The sequence below is a fragment of the Pyxicephalus adspersus genome, chromosome 2, assembly GCF_032062135.1.
Source record: "Pyxicephalus adspersus chromosome 2, UCB_Pads_2.0, whole genome shotgun sequence".
Taxonomy (NCBI): Eukaryota; Metazoa; Chordata; class Amphibia; order Anura; family Pyxicephalidae; genus Pyxicephalus; species Pyxicephalus adspersus.
The window spans coordinates 62503307-62512006 of NC_092859.1; the positions used below are offsets into that span (position 1 = coordinate 62503307).

An 8700-nucleotide genomic window follows, 5' to 3' on the forward strand; every position below is an offset into this window, starting at 1 on the left:
TGGATCCGGCAGGTCGGTCGTCCGGACGATGGACGACACCGACTGTACACACGGAAGATTTTCGCCCGATAATTGGCCGATGCCGATTATCGGGCGATAAAAATCTGCCGTGTGTACGTAGCTTAACACTGATGGTAATGGAAGGAGGTCCAGGTTGCCAAGCCCAACATCAAACCACATTGATTGACAAGCTCACAAGCAGGGTCAAGCACTATTAAATACCTGATAGTATGCTATTTATTTGTTTACATGATTCTAATCGTATTAGTAATTTCGTATTGAAAAATGCCAGGAACAATTTAACTTAGTGCCAAAAATATTTTATTGCTTTGTGCCAACAAACTCAAACCGAGAGAAGCCAGGCTGTGCCAAGAATGACAAGGCTCCTGGCCCCTCTATATTTTAGCAAGGGAGTCCTTTCAAACCACGTCCCCCTTATTTGCACTGAGCCAGTCTACAGGTTCCTCTGTGTTTCTGAAAGTTTAAATGCCATTTTAGACCTTGGTCTACTTCCTTACATCAGCTTGGGAGTGGAGGAACATAAAGGTGGATTTCTCCTTAAACCGAAAGCAATATCATCCACAAATGTACAGTAGTCTGTGAGGTGACATTCCAGAGGCTTGGCAGCACAGCAGAGGGATGTTATCGCCCTGTAAAAAAATAGATTACATTATTAGGATGTGTTAAGCAGCAACTACATGGTGCTGGATTGTATTTTTCATGCTTTTCTGGCTACATAAGCAATGCTTGCCCAAATCTGCACTAAATTGCACTCTGCCTCAGTTTGGCAATGTGTTTTTGTAAAGTGTCACACAAAGGCCCAGCTCTTACACAAATATGTCTGCTATTTCATTTCCCAAACGATTAAAGTGTGCTAGCTATGACTTAAACTCCTAGGTTGGTTTGTAACCCAAAAATGATGTGCTGAAATATGTAATGCATGCATTGCAAACATATGTAAATACTCACGCGCAAAGACAATGGCAATAAGTTCATCCCTGACGCGACGTCCCTCTGCTGTGCTTTGAGAGGCGGGATGTTGGTGCACCTCTGACTCGAGTTCCTCTGGAACTCTCTTCGTCAGATGACTGAAACAACTGAGCATCTTGAAAGGATGCTTGTAGCTCCACCTCTCCAACCCCTCGGTGGGACTCCTCTACGTACTACTGTACACGAGACTTTACAGCCGATGATGAAGAACTAGGAGGAACAGGTGTATCATGGACTGTTTGGGACACCTGTGAGGCTTGTGCCCGGGACTGGGATGAAGAGGGGGTACAATCACTTTGCCCAGGCTGGGTCATGCACTCTTCAACCTCTTGTTCATAATGTGGTAATAATAGATGCCCACCACCAACAGCAGCGCTTCTTGTTCTCGGGTCTGCAGCTAAAAACAAACTCATACTGTTTTGCTTGCCACCCCTGCCAAAGCTGCCCCTTCCTCTTTGCACAAATTTTTTGTGTGGCTTGACACCCTGCAAAATACTTTGGAGCTAATATGCTTGACAAAGTGTAAAATTGTACAGTAGGTGGATTTTTTTTATTGAAGGGGGGGGGGGGGTTTACACCCAAAATGCAAGTGCGCTGTGTGTGTTGTATGCAGCACTTTCCTTCAGTGGTGACGCTTGTAATATGCAGCACAGTATACAAACTTTATACTGCAGTATACACTGCATCTCTGTGACTGTCTCTCAGTACAAGTGTGATACTGTGCACGCAGTCAGGGTGGGTACCCTGCCTTGGGCTGTGTGTATGTAACACACTGACTATCTATCTATGTATCTTTCTATGTATTTATCAATCTAACAGTGAAACACTCTACCTATCTGAGTACAGTGGATTTCAGGACTGCACCAATACAGTACAATCCAACAATCTATCTGACTAATAGTGTGAGTGTCACACAGTCTAAGTAAAGCACTTATTTTTACTTTGACAAAGCAAGCCAAGCAGCACAGAAAGGTTGTGATGCTAGCAAATCTCTGTCAGGAGTGGTAAATGCAGGCACGTCCTGGCCTTATATAGGCCAATGGCTGCCTGTGTGTCATGCAGTGACAGACAGCCAATCGGCTGCCTGCCACAACAAACATGGAGGAGAGCATCCCTGCTGTTATTGGAGGGCCCTAGGCATTATGGAGTAGGTCCCTAGGCATTGTGGGAGGGCCAGATTCAGGGAGTCGAATCCAACAAAATTCGGGTCGGTTTGACCCGAATTCGAACAGCTATATTCCGTTCGAACATTAGGACGACCCAAATTTGAACAACAACACTACTCCCAATATTGTACAATATTTATAAACTATTTGCTAAATTAGATATTAGAACAAAATATGACATATATACAAAATAGGTAATAGCTAGGCATTCTGACAATGCAAAGGGACATAGCAACATAATAGGTGTCATTATGATTTTACTAATGTTAGTTGTATTACAGTAATGACATTATACATTACCTATTAACTAGCGACCAGGCATTTCTCCAGAGAAGAATTTCTGGTAAAGGGCTGTCTGACGCAGTATATAGGCATCATGGCATGATCCTGTGAAACCTGTGCCTGCACTCGTGATTTTCCTGTTGGCATTACAATCCTGTTGTACATTCAGCAAATGATATCGCTTCCGGTTGCCAAAGGCGATTTCCTGCCGTTTAGGGACCCGAATTGCCACATGGTGCCATCAATTGCCCCCAAAACATTAGGAAAGCCTGCTTTCCCGAAGTAGTCCATCTTTACCTTCCTCCACTCCTGAGCTGTTTGAGGAAATTGAATATATAGTGGGACAAGGTCCACAATAGCATTTATGACCTTCATAAAAACCCTGGAATCTGTAGGCCGGCTTAGTCCACAAATTAAGGCTGAGGAGGTTTGAACAGCCTTTTGACATTCTGGTCACTTGGGATACTATCAAGTTGGCTACACTCTAAGAAAACGCGTGGCTCCCGGACCCGTCGTGAAGTTGAAGGCTGCTCCTCGGGTTGTTGCTGCTCCTCCTCTGCAGTAACCAGAAGAATTGTGGTTGTTGCCACAACAGCAAATAGTTAATAGTAATATTTCAGCAATGTCTCCTTCCATGATAACAACATGCACAATCCTCGCCCCGGCGAATATTGGAGCAAGCAAAAGAACGTGCTCACATAACGCGCATGAACATGCGCACATGAACATACGCATGTACTGTATCCCTATGTATTTTCACAGAACTTCTTAGCCATTCTGCATGCAAACAAAAAATTTCAAGACACAAAGAAAGAAAACACCACAAACCAGAAGGCTGCTACAAGAAATACAGAACTGAAAGTAAGAATACACCATTTACTTTATTCCTCCAAAAATATTTTTGGTGTGTTGTCCCATAACTGTTTTATTTTTTTCCTTTTAGTAACATGGTGAATGGCCACCACCGTCACCACCAACCCAGGGTCTTCAGTCCATAGACCAACAGGCAGCTCCCTCAGGCCAGCTAGGTTGCCATGTGAAGCAGGCCAAGTAACATCTAGGCCCCTGGGCCCTCATCCTGGCACCTAAGCCAGTTTGAGCCGACCTAGGGATTCTGCTTCCCAGGCAACCAGCTTCACTCCTGAGCAAAATGCAGCCCTCATGGAGTCCTACATTCAACATTTTCCTCGACTTCATGGGGGCTTGCACTCTCAGACCTCCCATGCTGTAAGGCAGGGACTCTGGGAGGAAATTGCCAGGAGTGTTAATGCAGTGGGCATTACACAACGGACTATTACCCAGTGTCAAAAAACGTGTGAGTGACATCTTCAGATACGTCAAAAAGGTTCTGGGCACAGAGGCCGGAAGTAGTGGGACCTATCATGAACATCTTGTGCAGCATCTCAGGGAGTACGAAAGATTGGCGTTGCCATTCATTGGGCCAGAAACGGTGGTAGGGGTGGACTACGGGGATGACTCTGATGCTTGGCAACCAAGTTCAATCCTTTTACATGACCTAATTACCAATGTTAATTTATTTTGGCAATTTTTGGGGATTGCAACAGTTTAGTCATTAGCATTGAGAACAAAATTGGACTGTGTTTTTACTTATTTATGTTTGGGGTGAAATATGAGATCATTTTTTTAGAATTACCTTTTTAGTGTATTTTTACCTTCTTTTGACTTGCATCAAGGGAGATGTTTCTGGTGCAGTCTTCCTTTGGGAATGTCTGCCTGCTTATTGAGTTAAATATTTAAAGTAGGCTCCAATTTCTGTATGAATGTAAAATATAATTTTGCCTGTGTGAAATATTGGGGACTTTTGATATGTAAAGATTTGTCTCCACATTCATTCATTTTGATGTGATATATCATGTGCCTCTGTAGAATATTAAAGTCTGCTGGTTTCTGGTTCTGGGAGAAGAATCCCAATGGGTCCTGTCAGCCCCGGCTCCACCCTGTACCCCGGCTGTTGCCTGGCCACCTCCACCTCCTGGCCTCCCACCCTCCTGGCCAGCCCAATTTATGCCCATGCCCCCCCACCTTGTGCCCCTGCAAGCCCACCCTGTGCCCCTGCCCGCCCATCTTGTGCCCCTGCCTGCTCACCCCATGCCCCTGCCAGCCTACCTTGTGCTACTGCCCACCCAATTTGTGCCCCTGCCTGCCCACCTTATATGCCCCTGCAAGCCCACCCCACGCCCCTGCCTGCCTACCTTGTGCCCGCCTGCCTACCTTATGCCCCTGCAAGCCCAATTTGTGCCCCTGCAAGCCCACCCTGTGCCCCTGCCCACCCACCCAGTGCCCCTGCAAAGCCTACCTTGTGCCCCTGCCCGCCCACCTCCTAACATGCGGGCAATAAATCATCGGGCTGTGGAGGTCGCCCGGGGCTGGGCTGTTGGGGTGGCCTGTGGCTGAGGCCAGGCTATTGGTGTGGGCTGCGCTTGTAGCCAGGCTGTGGAGGTGCCTCTCTCCCGGGATGTGAAGGTGCCCCGGAGCCGGAATGTGGAGGTGCCCTGCGGCTGGGATGTGGAGTTGTGCCGCAACCAGGCTTTTGAAGTGGCCTGTTGCCGTGCCTGGTGTGGGCGAAGTATGTAGATGGATGCCGGATGCCACATTCTTCCTGTCTTATTCTTCACTCAGTTTTTTACGGACCCCATGAGACCTACGGTGTGGGTATCAGTTGAGGTCCTGTCAGAAGACACTTGTTTGTATAAGATAGCTGAATCTCTATTTTGTGTTTGCCCAATGTCTACAGGTTAGTGATCCTCGCACTTTACCTATCTAAGTTTCTTTTAATGTGGCCCAAGTTTGCTCCAAATGCAGTTTTGCTATCTAATCCTAGTTGACTGTTCCAGTTTGAAAATTTGTCATAGTAATTTTAATCAAGTAAGAAGTCTCAGCTCAATACTCTACAAGTATTGCTGTAATGACCTTAAAAAAAGCTAAACATTATTTCCAAATACACAATTGCATCTTTGTTCACTAAATGGGCACAAATCAAGTTATGTCTAGGGACCAAATATGGCACACCTCACTTCTCTGACACTTGCCTGTAACATATAAATGAGCTTGCTAATAGGTCAACTACATTTTTGTTGGTTAAAATGACCTACTAAGGTGTTCAGCTGTGTAGTCTATGCCAAATGTATTCTTGAATGATGTTACAATTACATATTTTTGAAGAGGACATATCTAACATACCCAATTCTGTCAATTTTAAGGTCACAGGATATTTGGCTAATGAAGTGACCAATGCAGGAATGGAGAAAACTCGGCCAAGCTTCCAAACAGGTTGATGTAGGATAAGAGAATGTTCGATATTTTATGTTTTTTTGTTTTGTTTTGTAAAGGAGTGAATTGGATTGGCAAGGCTGGAAACAGATTTTTAATGTGCACTTCAAATAAAATACCATTCACAAAATCTAGGTTTTAGTTTTTTTTAAAAAATGTTTTGGAACCTTCTTAGGAGGGCTTCCCTTCTACACCAGGACTTAAGCCATGCGTTTAGCTGCCTTAGCTCCCTCTGCCTTTCCTGTGTTGCGCATGGCACAGGTAATTTTCCAGAGAGTATAGCCTTGGAGGTTCTTTTCTTCTTCTTCTTTTCTTCAGCTTGAAACCTAGTTCCTTAAACTGATTTTTAAGGATCCTACATCTTCCATCTATACTCTCATTGGTTCCAACATGGACCAAGACAGCTGGGTCCTGTCCAGCCCTGGCCAGTAATTTGTCCATTCGGTCCACCACATGCCTAACCCTGTCACCAGGCATAAAGGTGATTGTAAGGTTAGCTTACAGGTAATGTCCCCGGCCTAGGCCGCCTCTTCTCCCTCGTCTGAAGATGGTGCCTCCTCCCGGATGGGCAAAACCTCCGTGGCAGGCTCATCCTCTGCGGTGGAAGCCTCCTCCTCCAGCACCTGTGCCACTGCCAAACACCTGTATAGGCGTTCTAAGACGAGCAGCCGGCGGCGTGATAGAGAGTTGGCTGTAATAACAAAACCAAACATCCAAAATTTATAAGGGTAGTAAAATATAGGAAGTGAAAACCAAACAGTTCTAGGCTAAACAATACTACTTTATAGAAACAACAAACATTCTGAAACACCACTCCTTAACAAGAGGAGAAGACAAAATGCTAAATTTACCAGACAAGATGCGGTCCCCCACTTTGCAGACTAAATCCACTCTCCTCCACTTCAGATCATTCCAAGTGTGTTGGATTTGGACCACAGTTGGACGCGTACCTGCTGGGGTCCAGAGCCTGTCTGCCAGCCTCTCCACAATCCGCAAAAATTGACCGCTGCTGGTCATAGCACCGCATAATCATTGTCTAAAGAAAAAAAGAAACAAAACGTGGATTATTTTGACAACAACCAAACAAATACCTCTTAAAAACAAAAAAGAGATCACTGATTGATTGATTGATATATTTTCTGTTGCAAATTGACATAGTTTGGTTGCAATTGTAAACTGTTTGTTAAGTTTGTATGCAGATATATATGGGTATACTATTACTAAGAATCCTCCGGTTGCCACCCCACTAAGCTTAATCCTAGTTAAACCATTGTAAAAACAATTATTGCATTAGGTCAGATAATGCACATGTGGATTTATTTTGTTGACACGGGAATAAAAAACAAACAACAAACAAAGAAGTGGATCAATACAAAAAATGTGAATATCTATGTGAGACAGTCGAATGATGTGCCTTCACCAAAATCAGGATTGTGGTCTCAGCTATCCAGAGGATATTCGCCCAGAAGGCTTCCACTGTCCTCCGGACAAAGAAAGATAATTTCCAGCCTTGCGTGATAGCGAGGAGGCTAATTAGTGCTCTTCAAATAATCAACCTCTGATTGAGCTTAATGGGGTAACACCCCAATTCTCCTTGCTAGGTAAGTGGCTAGTGGCCACCTAGATGCGCTTGCTTTTTAAACAGCAACAACCTCCAAGAAATGTGGTTTAGTAGTAGCTAGTAGGATACCCAGTGTACCCTCAAAATTTCAAGTTGTTACAAACAAGGGTTTAGGACATGTGAAGGATTAAAGACCGTAAGTTGTTTGGCTGAGGAATATGAGAAGCAGACTTAACACATATTTAAATGTGCAGACATGCATGCATGATGCATAAAAACACATTTAAATGTGCAGACATGCATGATGCGTAAAAAAAACATTTAAATGTGCAGACATGCATGATGCATAAAAACACATTTAAATGTGCAGACATGCATGCATGATGCATAAAAACACATTTAAAAATGTGCAGACATGCATGATGCATAAAAACACATTTAAATGTGCAGTCATGCATGCATGATGCATAAAAACACATTTAAAAATGTGCAGACATGCATGATGCATAAACACACATTTAAATGTGCATGCATGGTAACCCAGATATGAAACTTCCGGGTTTACTCCCGCCTACTGGAAAACGTGTGTACGCTATGCATTTGCACGTACGCCTACAGTATGCGTAATAAAACCCATATATATGCTTATCATTATGCGCACAGGTGTTGAAAATTAACATGCAATTGGGCGTCGTGCGCAGTACGTGAAATTTGGCTGTTTGTTTTTTTTTCTAGTGTGACATTCCATAATCATTTATTGATCCGATCCTTTAGATTTTTACACCAGTAAACAGCTATTCAAGAAAAAAATATTTTTTATATATATTTATACTCATTTATCTATAGAAGCAAGCAAGAACTTGTGCGTGTGCTTTGGACTTTTGTGGAAAAAATATATATATGTTTCTAATTAATGATGTATATAAATATATATGTGTATATATAAATATATATGTGTATATAAATTTGCTTTGGACTTTTGTGGAAAAAATCTAGTTAGCTGGCAAAAGTGAGATCTTGCCCGCCAGAGCCCGCTGGAATTTATCACCAGGTGGATCCCCGGGTCCGGCATCAGATGCGTTTAGATTGGCGCCTGTGTAAAGAGCTGAAATCAGTTAACTCTTTCTAAACCTGAAAATATTAGGTCATGTAAAAATATGCTTTTTTCTCAGCTAATATAAATGTTTGAAACATTTAAACAGCCCACAAATTTTTATTTAGGTCTAAGTGAAAGATGTGTGTCATTAGAAAGATTTATTGTTTAGGGGAACAGTGACTTTTAATGTAAGCTCGCCAGTGTCAAACTGCCAGGGATGCGCGTCTCCAGCAGCGAAATCATTTTTGTTAATACCTTCTTCGAAAATACGCCAGTGCCTGGAATTTGGTTGATAAATCGATAGAAGGCCCCCA

General features: G+C 43.3%; 1 long non-coding RNA gene across 1 annotated transcript; it reads right to left on the reverse strand.

Annotated features, from left to right (window-relative positions):
• Positions 1-304: 304 nt before the first annotated feature.
• Positions 305-6885, reverse strand: LOC140323632 (uncharacterized). Its single transcript, XR_011919414.1, has 3 exons — positions 6581-6885; positions 6232-6420; positions 305-650 (listed from the first exon to the last, which is right to left on the reverse strand). It is a non-coding gene; the product is annotated as an uncharacterized lncRNA (long non-coding RNA).
• Positions 6886-8700: the final 1815 nt, after the last annotated feature.